The sequence below is a fragment of the Pseudophryne corroboree genome, chromosome 1 (genome assembly GCF_028390025.1).
Source record: "Pseudophryne corroboree isolate aPseCor3 chromosome 1, aPseCor3.hap2, whole genome shotgun sequence".
In the NCBI taxonomy this organism is placed as follows: Eukaryota; Metazoa; Chordata; class Amphibia; order Anura; family Myobatrachidae; genus Pseudophryne; species Pseudophryne corroboree.
Window position 1 is genome coordinate 168,127,629 of NC_086444.1, and position 15,400 is coordinate 168,143,028.

The following is a 15,400-nucleotide window of genomic DNA, read 5'->3' on the forward strand; positions in this document are numbered from 1 at the left end:
TGCAGAGATTGGTAGATACCCAAGGGGACTCTGTGGGGTGATTCAGGTGTGGGGTAGCTTGTGCACAGAACACATATTCAGCCGCAGCAGCAGCAGCAGCAGCAGCAGCAGCTCTATGTGACCAGCTCTCCTCCTCCACCTCCAATATGGCCGCCGCTGCTGGGTCTCTGCCCTATATGATGGCAGTATAGGGATCCTCCACTTGCTGCAACTAATCACTGGGTCCCCAAATCCCCCCACAGCTTTAGTGTAGAAGGTCTGGGGCCAGAGTAGTCGTTATTCCTGGCGCTGCGTCCGCGCGCCTTACTCTGCCCCAACCAAGATGGCCGCCGGCGCCGGACACTCGCGGGTGCTTCCGCGGCCTTTTGCGGCTTACCTCGTCTCCTCCTGAGGTCTGGATGCCGCTGCACGTCTCTCGGCGTTGTCCTGCAAGGGGGTCTCGGCGGTAGCGGGTGTCGCTCCCGTCCACACGGCTCCCGGGAGCTCTCGACGTCCGGCCGGGGATCAGCAAAATCCAGGTCCCGGCTCCAAACCCTGAGGTAGGCCGCAACCTGCAGGAGCAGGATAAACCCACTCCCCGGCTCCGCAGCTTTCCCTCTCTGGGGGATAGTGCACAAGACAACTTAAGAGGCCTCTGGGTGGGTTGTTTACCTGGGTGGGCAGCTATTAGGGTGTTTATATTGCTGTTTTTAGTATGAGCTCCCCTGGGACACAACCTCCTAGTCAGGCAGCAGGCCACACCCCCGGCTTATTGCTTTTCTATGATATTATTTAATATAGTCCCCGAAACATGTTGGTATATTAAACTGACTTTTTCTACACCTGCAAAAGCCTGCGTGAGTGCCACCTCTATTCTTTCTACACACACATATATATGGCCATCAGACAAGCATTGGATGGTGGCAAACAGGACCAACCGGTCGCAAGACATTTTAAAACCTTCCAGCATAATCTTTCTACACTTAAGTACAAAATCATTGACCATGTTCCTGCCAATATCAGAGGGGGAGATAGAAATAAGCAACTTTTACGTCTGGAAACTCGCTGGATCCACAAGCTTAACACTGTGGCACCAGCAGGACTTAATGAATATATCTCATGGAATTGTTTCCTATGATGCTTCATGTATTTTACCAGCTGTGGTATATTACCTTTATTTGGAGTAAAAGGAAGCATGGACTTTGGACTTGTGCTATAATTTGGCGCTGCCTATACCTTAACACGCCTTAAGGTTTATTTTCACTTATTCAGATGGCTGCTTAATGTTTCTATACTGTGTGATTTATAATTGCAGTGTGTGTAGCCATTTATACATAGAATTGCATGTTTCCAATGCACGTTGCTACATTCAGTTTTTGGCTATTTGTTTTCAATGATCATTGTGCTACAGAACCCTAGTGTTGCAGGAAGAATCCTTCACTCTAATTGGGTCATTGGGATATTACCTCACAGTCTGCTTTATAGCAGTTTTTTATTTTAAATAAATGTTTATTTCTTATATGCATGGTAAACCAGTACGTAGTGGTCACACCAGAATGTTACTTTAAGCTCAGTCATGGAATATTGCTCACTGTGCATCTTTAGGGGTTATGAGGGTTAATTAGTTGTTTTTAATTTGTTTGTTGGTTTCCAGGCTACGGCTGACGGGACCCGGTGTAAACGTAGCACCTTGTGTGACGTCATCTACCTCGGCCACGGCCCCGGGACCACGAGCCTAACACTGTGGGTGTATTGTCTATAAAGGTATGTGGTTTATACTGTTCTGTATCCTGACGAAAGTTTTTGTAGTAAAACTGAAACGTTGATGACAAGTAGGCTATAGTGCCGGTTTATTTTCAGTATTTAAAGTCCTGTGAGTGCCGCCTAAACCTTCTGTGCTATATATATATATAGATAGATAGATAGATAGATACACACAAATAGAAAATTCAGCACTCACCATAAGCAAGCTCACTTGTCATCACAACATCAATAAATAAATAAATGATGGGGGTTTAGTTAGTGAATTGGCCAATTCACTAACTAAACCCCCATCATTTATTTATTGATGTTGTGAGGAGGACAAGTGAGCTTGCTATGGTGAGTGCTGAATTTTCTATTTGTATGTATTTTGGTAGGTGGCCATCGGCTGCATGCACCCCACCCGATGAGTGGTGAGTGCAGACACTGCACCCCGCTTCTAGGGTGGTAAGTGCTGTGGTTTTCTATACGTGTTTGTATATTGTGGGGTTAATATTTGGTTAACTCTTAACTGTGGCCACAGGCCTTTTCATGCACCCTGTGTAATCTCAATTGTTCTAAACCTGTGTCAGCTGCTCCTTAGTAATTTATCAGCCAGTGTCAGGTGACTAGTGTACCTTTAAAAGACATAATATTTGTGGCAGGTATACATTAAACCTAGTGGGCATATTTGCAGTTATATTATGTGTGATACAGTTGCCAGGTTTTAATTTTTAAGGCTTTGTGACCTGCATGAAGGTGGGGTACCTTGGCGAGCGGTTTGCAGGCTTCCGTGCATTGGCCAATTCACTAACTAAACCCCCATCATTTATTTATTGATTTTGTGAGGACAAGTGAGCTTGCTATGGTGAGTGCTGAATTTTCTATTTGTATGTATTTGGGCAGGTGGCTATGGGCTGCATGCACCCCACCCTATGAGTGGTGAGTGCAGACACTACACCCCGCTTCTGGGGTGGCGAGTGCTGTGGTTTTCTATATGTGTATGTATGCATGTATATATATTATATATATTCACTGCTCAAAAAAATAAAGGGAACACTAAAATAACACATCCTATATCTGAATGAATGAAATATTCTTATTAAATACTTTGTTCTTTACATAGTTGAATGTGCTGACAACAAAATCACACAAAAATTATCAATAGAAATCAAATTTATTAACCCATGGAGGTCTGGATTTGGAGTCACACTCAAAATTAAAGTGGAAAAAACACACTACAGGCTGATCCAACTTTGATGTAATGCCCTTAAAACAAGTCAAAATGAGGCTCAGTAGTGTGTGTGGCCTCCACATGCCTGTATGACCTCCCTACAATGCCTGGGCATGCTCCTGATGAGGTGGCGGATGGTCTCCTGAGGGATCTCCTCCCAGACCTGGACTAAAGCATCCGCCAACTCCTGGACAGTCTGTGGTTGGTGGATGGAGCGAGACATGATGTCCCAGATGTGTTCAATTGGATTCAGGTCTGGGGAACGGGCGGGCCAGTCCATAGCATCAATGCCTTTATCTTGCAGGAACTGCTGACACACTCCAGCCACATGAGGTCTAGCATTGTCTTGCATTAGGAGGAACCCAGGGCCAACCGCACCAGCATATGGTCTCACAAGGGGTCTGAGGATCTCATCTCAGTACCTAATGGCAGTCAGGCTACCTCTGGCGAGCACATGGAGGGCTGTGCGGCCCCCCAAAGAAAAGCCACCCCACACCATTACTGACCCACTGCCAAACCGGTCATGCTGGAGGATGTTGCAGGCAGCAGAACGTTCTCCTTGGTGTCTCCACTCTGTCACGTCTGTCACATGTGCTCAGTGAGAACCTGCTTTCATCTGTGAAGAGCACACGGCGCCAGTGGCGAATTTGCCAATCTTGGTGTTCTCTGGCAAATGCCAAACGTCCTGCACGGTGTTGGGCTGTAAGCACAACCCCCACCTGTGGACGTCGGGCCCTCATACCACCCTCATGTAGTCTGTTTCTGATCGTTTGAGTAGACATATGCACATTTGTGGCTTGCTGGAGGTCATTTTGCAGGGCTCTGGCAGTGCTCCTCCTTGCACAAAGGCGGAGGTAGTGGTCCTGCTGCTGGGTTGTTGCCCTCCTACGGCCTCCTCCACGTCTCCTGATGTACTGGCCTGTCTCCTGGTAGCGCCTCCATGCTCTGGACACTACGCTGACAGACACAGCAAACCTTCTTGCCACAGCTCGCATTGATGTGCCATCCTGGATGAGCTGCACTACCTGAGCCACTTGTGTGGGTTGTAGTCTCCGTCTCATGCTACCACTAGAGTGAAAGCACCGCCAGCTTTCAAAAGTGACCAAAACATCAGCCAGAAAGCATAGGAGCTGAGAAGTGGTCTGTGTTCACCACCTGCAGAACAACTCCTTTATTAGGGGTGTCTTGCTAATTGCCTATAATTTCCACCTGTTGTCTATTCCATTTGCACAACAGCATGTGAAATGGATTGTCAATCAGTGTTGATTCCTAAGTGGACAATTTGATTTCACAGAAGTGTGATTGACTTGGAGTTACATTGTGTTGTTTAAGTGTTCCCTTTATTTTTTTGAGCAGTGTATATGCACAATTTGAAGAAAGCATAAAATCCATGTCATATCCAGTTCACACGTCTCCCACCGTCGCTGCTCCCTTCTTCACCCTTCTCCAAGAGTGATAGATATCACTATAGTAACAGAAATAAAGGGAGCGCAGATGGTGTAATAACGTTTTTTTTTAAAATCCAAGTTTACTTAAAAGTTAAACGTATTCTTAAAAATCATTATAACAGCATGTAAGTCATCACCCAAGACGGAGCACACACAGGGATCAATGACAGAGATGGTCTCAGATCTCGTCCTCTTAGTGCTCTGGCTTCTATGTCACCAGCTCGGAAGTTGCCTGTGGATGATAGCAAGGAAATAACGGAGCCGGAGGAGACTGTTCCCTCTAGCAACCGGAGGAGTGGTCCCTCTGGCTCAATTGGGATGAAAGTTAGAGAGGCACCCAGGCGGATTGTGGTGGTTGGGGACTCTATCATCAGGAAGGCAGATAGGGCAACCTGCTACCGGGATCGTGATCGCCGTATGGTCTGTCGTCTCCCGAGTGCGGCACATCGTGGACCGGGTAGATTGTTGGGAGGGGCTGGGAACGATCCGCCGGTCTTGGCACACGTTGGCACCAACGACAAAGTTAGTGGTAGGTGGGATGTCCTTAAGAAATATTATAGGGACTTAGGCCACAAACTAAAAGAAAGGACATCTAAGGTAATATTCTCTATAATAATAATAATATTGGGTCATGCAGTAAGAATAGTAAGGATGGTGGTAGTGAGCTAAATGGGGGAGAAGGGAGGAGGGAAAGAGCAGCCAACAAGGGTATTTACATGGGTTCTAAAAAGGGTATTAACAAAGGTATTGCCAAAAATAGGATTTTAATTACCTACCGGTAAATCCTTTTCTCGTAGTCCGTAGAGGATACTGGGATCCATAGGGTATAGACTGGTCCACTATTAGCCATGGGCACTTTAAGAATTTGATCGTGTGGGCTGGCTCCTCCCTATATGCCCCTCCTACCAGACTCAGTCTAGGAAACTGTGCCCGAGGAGACGCACATACTTTGAGAGAAGGATAGATAAGGATAGTGGTGAGATTCCGAACCAACACACACACACACACACACACACACACACACACACACGCGAGGAAAGCCAAGATAACCAAACTTGAAACAGGAAAAGCAAAGGCTGAACCAACATTACTTAACCAAGTAACAGTGCAGGAAGAATGAAGCACAGGGCAGGCGCCCAGTATCCTCTACTAACTACGAGAAAAGGATTTACAGGTAGGTAATTAAAATCCTATTTTCTCTTACATCCTAGAGGATACTGGGGTCCATTTTGTACCATGGGGATGTACCAAAGCTCCCAAACCGGGTGGGAGAGTGCTGAGGTTCCTGCAGAACTGATAGACCAAACTGAAGGTCCTCAGTGGCCAAAGTATCAAACTAGTAGAACTTAGCAAACATGTTCGAACCTGACCAAGTAGCTGCTCGGTAGGGCTGTAAAGCAGAGATACCCGGGGCAGCCGCCCAGGAAGAACCCACCAACCTAGTAGAGTGGGCCTGTACAGATTTTGCCATGGAATAAGCATGCTGGATAGCAAGTCTGAGCCAGAGTGCAATTGTTTGCTTTGAAGCAAGACACCCAATTTTATTGGGATCATAAAGAACAAACAGCGAGTCAGTCTTTCTGTGATGAGCTGTTCTTTTCACATACACCTCCAAAGCCCTCACAACATCCAAAGACTTTGAAGTAGCAGAGGTGTTGGTGACAATGGAACCACAATAGGTTGGTTGATGTGAAATGCGGACACCACTTTAGAAAGGAAATTGCTGACGAGTTCAGCTCTCCCCTCATGAAAAATTAAATAGGGACTTTTGTGAGACAAAGCCCCCAGCTCAGACATACGTCTTGCTGAAGCCAAGGCCAACAGTGTGACAGACTTCCTTGTAAGATATTTTACGTCCACCTCCTGTAACTGTTCAAACCAGACCGATTGAAGGAACTGCAGCACCACATTGAGATCCCAAGGTGCCGTGGGAGGCACAAAGGGTGGTTGGATGTGCAGAACACCTTTCAAGAATGTCTGGACCCCAGGGAGAGAAGCCAAATGGACAAGGCCGAAATCTGGACTTTTATGGAGCCCAGACGTAGGCCCACATTCACGCCTGCCTGCAGAAAACTTCCCAGATGAAGTTCCACCGCAGAAAAATTTCTGCTCTCACACCAAGAGACGTATTTCTTCCAAATACAATGGTAATGCTTAGACGATACCCCCTTCCTGGCTTTGATAATAGTCGGAATAAACTTGTTAGGGACTTGTCAAGCACCTGAACGCTTCCAGGTGAAGGCCCCACTGCCCTGGGTGGTCGTGTCCGCTGAGGAAGTCTGCTTCTCAGTTGTCTACTTCCGGAATGAAGACCGCTGACAACGCCACAGCATTTCTTTCTGCCCAGAGGACAATTCTTGACACTTCTGACATCGCTGCTCTGCTTTTTGTTCCACCCTGTAGGTTTATGTACGTAACTGCTGTCACAATGTCCGACTGGACCTGAATTGCCCAATCTTGAAGAAGATGTGAGGCCTGCAGAAGGGCGTTTTATATGGCTCTGAGTTCCAGAATGTTGATTGGAAGGATGACTTCCTGACTTCCCTGAAACTACACCCCCTAAGTGACTGCTCCCAAACCTCTGAGGCTTGCGTCTGTGGTTAACAGAAACCAGTTCTGAAATACAAACCTCCGTCCTGCGACGAGGTGAGAAGACTGTAGACACCACAGAAGGGAGATCCTGGCCTTTAGCGACATATGGATCCTCTGGTGCATGTGTAGATGTGATCCGGACCATTTGTCCAACAGATCGAGCTGGAAGGGACTGGCGTGAAACCTTCCTTATTGAAGTGCCTCGTGAGAGGCCACCATTTTCCCCAGAAGGCGAATGCATAGATGCACAGACACCCGGGTTGGCTTCAGGACATCCCGAACCATCGACTGGATTACCAATGTCTTTTCCAACGGAAGGAACACCTTTTGTGACTCCATATCCAGTATCATTCCCAGGAATGTGAACCTCCGTGTTAGCTTTAGGTGAGATTTCGGAAGGTTCAGAATCCATCCGTGATCCTGGAGGAGTTTGGTTGAGAGAGCAATGCTGTCCAGCAATTTTTCCCTGGACGGCACTTATCAGGAGATCGTCAAGACACGGAATTATGGTCACTCCCTGTTTGCGGAGTAGAAACATTATCTCTGCCATCACCTTGGTGAACACCCTCGGTGCCGTGGAGAGACCAAATGGCGGGGCCTGGAACTGGTAGTGACAGTCCTGCAGTGCAAACCAGAGATAAGCCTGATGAGGCGGCCAGATCGGTACATGAAGGTACGCATCCTTGATATCCAGAGACACTAGGAATTCCCGCTCCTCCAGACCTGAGATCACCGCTCTCAGAGACTCCATCTTGAATTTGAACACCCGTAAGTACGGGTTCAAAGACTTTAGGTTCAGAATTGGTCTTACCAAACCATCCGGCTTCGGTACTACAAACAAGTTGGAATACTACCCCTTGTTTAGTAGATTAGGTGGAACTGGAACAATGACCCGAGTCTGTACCAGTTTTTGGATGGCATGCTGTAAAGTTATACTTGCCTCTTGTGAAACTGGCAAGCCTGATTTGAAGAATCTGTGAGGTGGGAGCTTTTGGAACTCCAGTCTGTAGCCCTGGGAAATGAGATCTATGACCCAGGGATCCAAGCACAAATTTGACTGAAGAATTTTAGTCGGGCTCCCACCTGACAGCCTTCCAGGCATTGCGGTCCACTGTCATGCTGAAGTCTTTGAGGAAGCAGAGCCTGAGCGCTGTGTTCCTTAGCACCTGCAGTTGCTGGTTTGCGTGGTTTACCTCTTGCGTCGCTGGAGGACGTACAAGCACATCTGGATTTGCCATTGAACTTGGCCATCCGAAAGGACTTAGAAGCTGAGTAAGTCTTCTTGGTTGGGGGGCTGTGGAAGGAAGATACGTAGAATTGCCCGCAGTAGCTGTGGAGATCCATTTGTCTAATTCATCTCCAAACAAGGCCTCTCCTGTGAATGGTAGGCCTTCCACGCCTTTCCTGGAGTCCGCGTCAGTAGTCCACTGGCGTAGCCACAAGCCCCTGCATGCTGATAATGCCATAGCGGTGATGCGTGCGTTAAGCACGCCCATTTCCTTTTATGGCTTCCACCATAAAGTTTGCAGAGTCCTGTATATGCTGCAGGAGTAAGACAACATCCCCCCTAGATAAGGAATCTAACCCCTCAATTGGCTTTAGTGATCCATGCACATGCAATAGTGGGTCTTTGGGCCACCCCAGCAGATGTGTACAATGATTTGAGTGTAGTCTCAATTTTACGATCAGCTGTGTCTTTCAGGGAGGCTGCACCAGGAACAGGCAATACAATTTTACGTGACTGATGCATCCACTATCGGTGAATTTTCCCATTTTTTCCTATCCTCCAGAGGAAAATGAAAAGATGAGAGCAACCTTTTAGGGATCTGAAACTTCTTATCAGGATTAACCCATGGTTCTTCAAACAGGGTATTCAATTCCTTTGACGCAGGAAAAGTAACTGAGGACTTTTTTACATTAAAATAAGATTCCTCACACTCCTCTGACACCTTATCATCTCTGATAGCCTCTATAAGAGCCTCTATTCCCTGTGACAGAGGTACCCCCCTGAGTCCCCCTCCCCCTCCTCTATGTCTGACCTGTCAGAATCAGACTGCAGGATATGGGCCAGAGATACTTTTGTGGGCAAATGGGAGGGGATCGAGATGCTGTTTTGGGGACTGAGTATATGTTAATAAACTCATCCAGTGTCTGTTTTAAGTATTGCGTCTCTTTCTTATTGCGGGACAATTTTGTAGAAAGAGTGGAGATCATTTCTTTAAGATAATTAACCCATTCCGGTTCAGCCCCACTATTCTGTGAACCCTGAGTACCCAGAAGTGACCCCCCTGGTGAAGAGGAACACTCCGCTGTACAAGAAACACACAAGAAAAGGTTAAGCACAAGTAACCCACAAAGCCCTTCAGGGAGAGACAGTTGTTTGGAGCCAGCCCCCACCGCTAATGCCATGCTTAGCCGGGTTGCAAACTAAGCACCCCGATAGGGGACTTAGTACACTGATAATCGCTCCCCCACTGCTATTACCCCCTGGCACCGCTGAGGTAATTTGGAGTCACACCGGAGGAGCTGCGCATCCCTGTCACTCAGTGTCTATGTCCACTGCAGAGGGAAAATGGCGCTGTGAGTTGCTAGATCCTCTCATAGTGAAGCCCCGCCCCTTCAATGGCGCGCGGTCTTCTTGCTTTTTTTATACTGGCTGAGGTAATTTTTGTGCTTAAAATGGGGCAAAACCGTTTTAAGGCTGTTTGCCAGTTTGGGTACAGTGTACTGAGATGCAGTTGTGTACTGTGTCTGGAGAGGCATTCATTCACGTTTAGAAGCCGTGCGTCTCCGTGCCTTCATGCCGCCATAATGGCCTGCGCCCCGCTAACTGGGACGCCGGCTCAGTACTCACCACTCTTCATTCTTCTGGCTGCTACGGGTGGCGGCGTGCTGTGGGAATGTACGCTCGCCGTGGTGGGGCTTGCGAATAGTTCCCTAAGGAGCTCAGTGCCATGTCAGCAGGGAACGAAACCATTAACCCTTCAAGAGGTTGGCCATTCCCCCCAAGTCCCACAAAGCAGGCAGGCTGGTGCCAACCAGCCCTGCCTGAAAATAACATAGAAAATAAATGCAGAAAATTCTTCAGGAGCTTCCTTAAGCGTGACCGGCTCCTCCGGGCACATTTTCTAAACCGAGTCTGGTAGGAGGGGCATAGAGGGAGGAGCCAGCCCACACTCAAATTCTTAAAGTGCCCATGGCTCCTAGTGGACTCGTCTATACCTCATGGTACTAAATGGACCCAGTATCATCTAGGACATAAGAGAAACATTAACAACAATTGTGTGTCATCATTACAGCATATAAAAAATTATGTACATAGCACAAGGGAAAATACTTCTGTTGGGGCGGAGAGTTTAGACGGAAACATTGGGTTGATCAAAGAGAAGAGTAAGGTGGGCAGTATTAAGTATGATGGGGGTGGAGAGGGAGCGAGAAGTACAGTCAGTAAAAGTAACTCTAGGGAGGCACTAGTAAACCATGATAGGATACCTTTAAAAAACAAACAAAAAAACAACGGAACCACTAAACTACAATGTATGCTTGCAAGCGCAAGAAGCCTAGCAGGTAAAAATAAGAATTTACTCACCGGTAATTCTATTTCTCGTAGTCCGTAGTGGATGCTGGGAACTCCGTAAGGACCATGGGGAATAGCGGGCTCCGAAGGAGGCTGGGCACTCTAGAAAGATTCATGACTACCTGGTTTGCACTGGCTCCTCCCACTATGACCCTCCTCCAAGCCTCAGTTAGGACACTGTGCCCGGACGAGCTGACATAATAAGGAAGGATTTAGAATCCCGGGTAAGACTCTTACCAGCCACACCAATCACACCGTACAACTCGTGATACTATATCCAGTTTGACAGTATGAAAACAACTGAGCCTCTCAACAGATGGCTCAACAATAACCCTTTAGTTAACAATAACTATTTACAAGTATTGCAGACAATCCGCACTTGGGATGGGCGCCCAGCATCCACTACGGACTACGAGAAATAGAATTACCGGTGAGTAAATTCTTATTTTCTCTGACGTCCTAGTGGATGCTGGGAACTCCGTAAGGACCATGGGGATTATACCAAAGCTCCCAAACGGGCGGGAGAGTGCGGATGACTCTGCAGCACCGAATGAGAGAACTCCAGGTCCTCCTCAGCCAGGGTATCAAATTTGTAGACTTTTGCAAACGTGTTTGCCCCTGACCAAGTAGCTGCTCGGCAAAGTTGTAAAGCCGAGACCCCTCGGGCAGCCGCCCAAGATGAGCCCACCTTCCTTGTGGAATGGGCATTCACAGATTTTGGCTGTGGCAGGCCTGCCACAGAATGTGCAAGCTGAATTGTACTACAAATCCAGCGAGCAATAGACTGCTTAGAAGCAGGAGCACCCAGCTTGTTGGGTGCATACAGGATAAACAGCGAGTCAGATTTTCTGACTCCAGCCGTCCTGGAAACATATATTTTCAGTGCCCTGACAACGTCTAGCAACTTGGAGTCCTCCAAATCCTTAGTAGCCGCAGGCACCACAATAGGCTGGTTCAGGTGAAACGCTGACACCACCTTAGGGAGAAATTGGGGACGAGTCCTCAATTCTGCCCTATCCATATGGAAAATCAGATAAGGGCTTTTACATGATAAAGCCGCCAATTCTGACACTCGCCTGGCTGAAGCCAAGGCCAATAACATGACCACTTTCCACGTGAGATATTTCAGATCCACGGTTTTTAGTGGCTCAAACCAATGTGATTTTAAGAAACTCAACATCACGTTGAGATCCCAAGGTGCCACAGGAGGTACAAACGTGGGGCTGAATATGCAGCACTCCTCTCACAAATGTCTGAACTTCAGGTACTGAATCTAGTTCTTTTTGAAAGAAAATCGACAGAGCCGAGACCTGTACTTTAATGGAGCCTAGTTTTAGGCCCATATTCACTCCTGCTTGCAGGAAATGCAGAAATCGACCTAGTTGAAATTCCTCTGTTGGGGCCTTTTTGGCCTCGCACCATGCAACATATTTCCGCCATATGCGGTGATAATGCTTTGCCGTAACATCCTTCCTGGCCTTAATAAGCGTAGGAATTACTTCTTCCGGAATACCCTTTTCCTTTAGGATCCGGTGTTCAACCGCCATGCCGTCAAACGCAGCCGCGGTAAGTCTTGGAACAGACAGGGCCCCTGCTGTAGCAGGTCCTGTCTGAGCGGTAAAGGCCACGGGTCCTCTGAGAGCATCTCTTGAAGTTCCGGGTACCACGCTCGTCTTGGCCAATCCGGAACCACGAGAATTGTGTTTACTCCTCGCTTTCTTATTATTCTCAATACCTTTGGTATGAGAGGCAGAGGAGGGAACACATAAACCGACTGGTACACCCACGGTGTCACTAGAGCGTCCACAGCTACCGCCTGAGGGTCCCTTGACCTGGCGCAATATCTTTTTAACTTTTTGTTGAGGCGGGACGCCATCATGTCCACCTGTGGTTTTTCCCAACGGTTTACCAGCATCTGGAAAACTTCTGGATGAAGTCCCCACTCTCCCGGGTGGAGGTCGTGTCTGCTGAGGAAGTCTGCTTCCCAGTTGTCCACTCCCGGAATGAACACTGCTGACAGTGCTAGTACATGATTCTCCGCCCATCGGAGGATTCTTGTGGCTTCTGCCATCGCCATCCTGCTTCTTGTGCCGCCCTGTCGATTTACATGGGCGACTGCCGTGATGTTGTCTGACTGGATCAGCACCGGCTGGTGTAGGAGCAGGGATTTTGCTTGACTTAGGGCATTGTAGATGGCCCTTAGTTCCAGAATATTTATGTGAAGGGAAGTCTCCTGACTCGACCATAGTCCTTGGAAGTTTCTTCCCTGTGTGACTGCCCCCCAGCCTCGAAGGCTGGCATCCGTGGTCACCAGGACCCAGTCCTGTATGCCGAACCTGCGGCCCTCTAGAACAGGCATTCCCAACCACGGTCCTCAAGGCACACCAACAGTGCAGGTTTTAGTGATATCCAGGCTGCAGCACAGATGGTTAAATCAAAATAACTGAGCTACTAATTAAATCACCTGTGCTGCAGCCTGGATATCACTAAAACATGCACTGTTGGTGTGCCTTGAGGACCGTGGTTGGGAATGCCTGCTCTAGAAGATGGGCACTCTGCAGCCACCACAGTAGCGACACCCTGGTTCTTGGAGACAGGGTTATCAAGCGATGCATCTGAAGATGCGATCCGGACCACTGGTCCAACAGGTGCCACTGAAAGATTCTGGCATGGAACCTGCCGAAGGGAATTGCTTCGTAAGAAGCCATCTTTCCCAGGACCCGCGTGCAGCGATGCACTGATACCTGTTTTGGTTTCAGGAGGTCTCTGACTAGAGATGACACTCCCTGGCTTTCTCCTCCGGGAGAAACACTTTTTTCTAGACTGTATCCAGAATCATACCCAGGAACAGTAGTCGTGTCGTCGGAACCAGCTGTGACTTCGGGATATTCAGAATCCAGCCGTGCTGGTGCAGCACCTCCTGAGATAGTGCTACTCCCACCAACAACTGTTCCTTGGACCTCACTTTTATTAGGAGATCGTCCAAGTACGGGATAATTAAAACTCCCTTTTTTCGAAGGAGTATCATCATTTCCGCCATAACCTTGGTAAATACCCTCGGTGCAGTGGACAGTCCAAACGGCAGCGTCTGGAATTGGTAATGGCAATCCTGTACCACAAATCTGAGGTACTCCTGGTGAGGATGGTAAAGGGGGACATGCAAGTAAGCATCCTTGATGTCCAGGGATACCATGTAATCCCCCTCTTCCAGGCTCGCAATAACCGCCCTGAGCGATTCCATCTTGAACTTGAATTTTTTTATGTATGTGTTCAAGGATTTCAAATTTAAAATGGGTCTCACCGAACCGTCCGGTTTCGGTACCACAAATAGTGTGGAATAGTAACCCCGGCCTTGTTGAAGTAGGGGTACCTTGATTATCACCTGCTGGGAATACAGCTTGTGAATTGCCGCTAGCACCGCCTCCCTGTCTGAGGGAGCAATCGGCAAGGCAGATTTTAGGAACCGGTGGGGTGGAGACGCCTCGAATTCCAGTTTGTACCCCTGAGATACTATTTGAAGGATCCAGGGATCCACCTGTGAGCGAGCCCACTGATCGCTGAAATTCTTGAGGCGGCCCCCCACCGTACCTGGCTCCGCCTGTGGAGCCCCACCGTCATGCGGCGGACTTGGCAGAAGAAGCGGGGGAGGACTTTTGCTCCTGGGAACCTGCTGTTTGTTGCAGCCTTTTTCCCCTACCTCTGCCTCTGGATAGAAAAGACCCGCCTTTTCCACGCCTGTTTTTCTGGGTCCGAAAGGACTGAACCTGATAAAACGGCGCCTTCTTAGGCTGTGAGGGGACATGGGGTAAAAATGCTGACTTCCCAGACGTTGCTGTGGAAACTAGGTCCGAGAGACCATCCCCAAATAATTCCTCACCCTTATATGGCAACACTTCCATGTGCCTTTTAGAATCTGCATCTCCTGTCCACTGGCGAGTCCATAAGCCTCTCCTAGCAGAAATGGACAATGCACTAACTTTAGATGCCAGTCGGCAGATTTCCCTCTGTGCATCTCTCATATATAAGACTGAGTCTTTTATATGGTCTATGGTTAACAGGATCGTGTCTCTGTCTAATGTGTCAATATTTTCTGACAGGTTATCTGACCACGCAGCGGCAGCACTGCACATCCAAGCTGACGCAATAGCCTGCCTAAGTATAATGCCTGAGTGTGTATATACAGACTTCAGGATCGCCTCCTGCTTTCTATCAGCAGGTTCCTTGAGGGCGGCCGTATCCGGAGACGGTAGTGCCACCTTTTTAGACAAACGTGTGAGCGCTTTATCCACCCTAGGAGGTGTTTCCCAACGTGACCTATCCTCTGGCGGGAAAGGGAACGCCATTAGTACCTTCTTAGGAATTACCAATTTTTTATCAGGGAAAGCCCACGCTTCTTCACACACTTCATTTAATTCATCTGATGGGGGAAAAACTACGGGTAGTTTTTTCTCCCCAAACATAATACCCTTTTTAGTGGTACCTGTATTTATATCAGAAATGTGTAACACCTCTTTCATTGCCTCAATCATGCAGTGAATGGCCTTAGTGGGCATCAGATTAGACTCATCGTCGTCGACACTGGTTCTGCGGTCTGAGGTAGCGGGCGTTTTAGAGCCCCTGATGACCTGTTGTCACGATCCGGGTATCTGGACGCCATTACTTACCCTTCAGATGCCTCCTAAGGCTGGCTCAGCGTTCCAGGACCGGATTCCGCTGTTCCTGAGTTTCCACATGCAGAATGTCAGAGTGGTGATTTCATCAGCCGCGGCCTCCGCTGTGCCCGCGTGGTTAAATGTGCGCTTGTCAGTCTGGCGTCTCCTGTGGCCGGCG

The 15,400-nt window shown here is 48.2% G+C and overlaps 1 long non-coding RNA gene across 1 annotated transcript in view; it reads left to right on the forward strand.

The window, feature by feature from the left end:
- The first annotated feature begins 248 nt into the window (after window positions 1–248).
- LOC135059064 (uncharacterized) overlaps window positions 249–15,400 on the forward strand; it is a 104,176-nt gene continuing 89,024 nt past the window's right edge. Inside the window, exons 1-2 of the long non-coding RNA XR_010245487.1 lie at window positions 249–539; window positions 1,634–1,743. This is a non-coding gene — a long non-coding RNA (uncharacterized LOC135059064). The remainder of the gene's footprint in view (window positions 540–1,633; window positions 1,744–15,400) is intronic.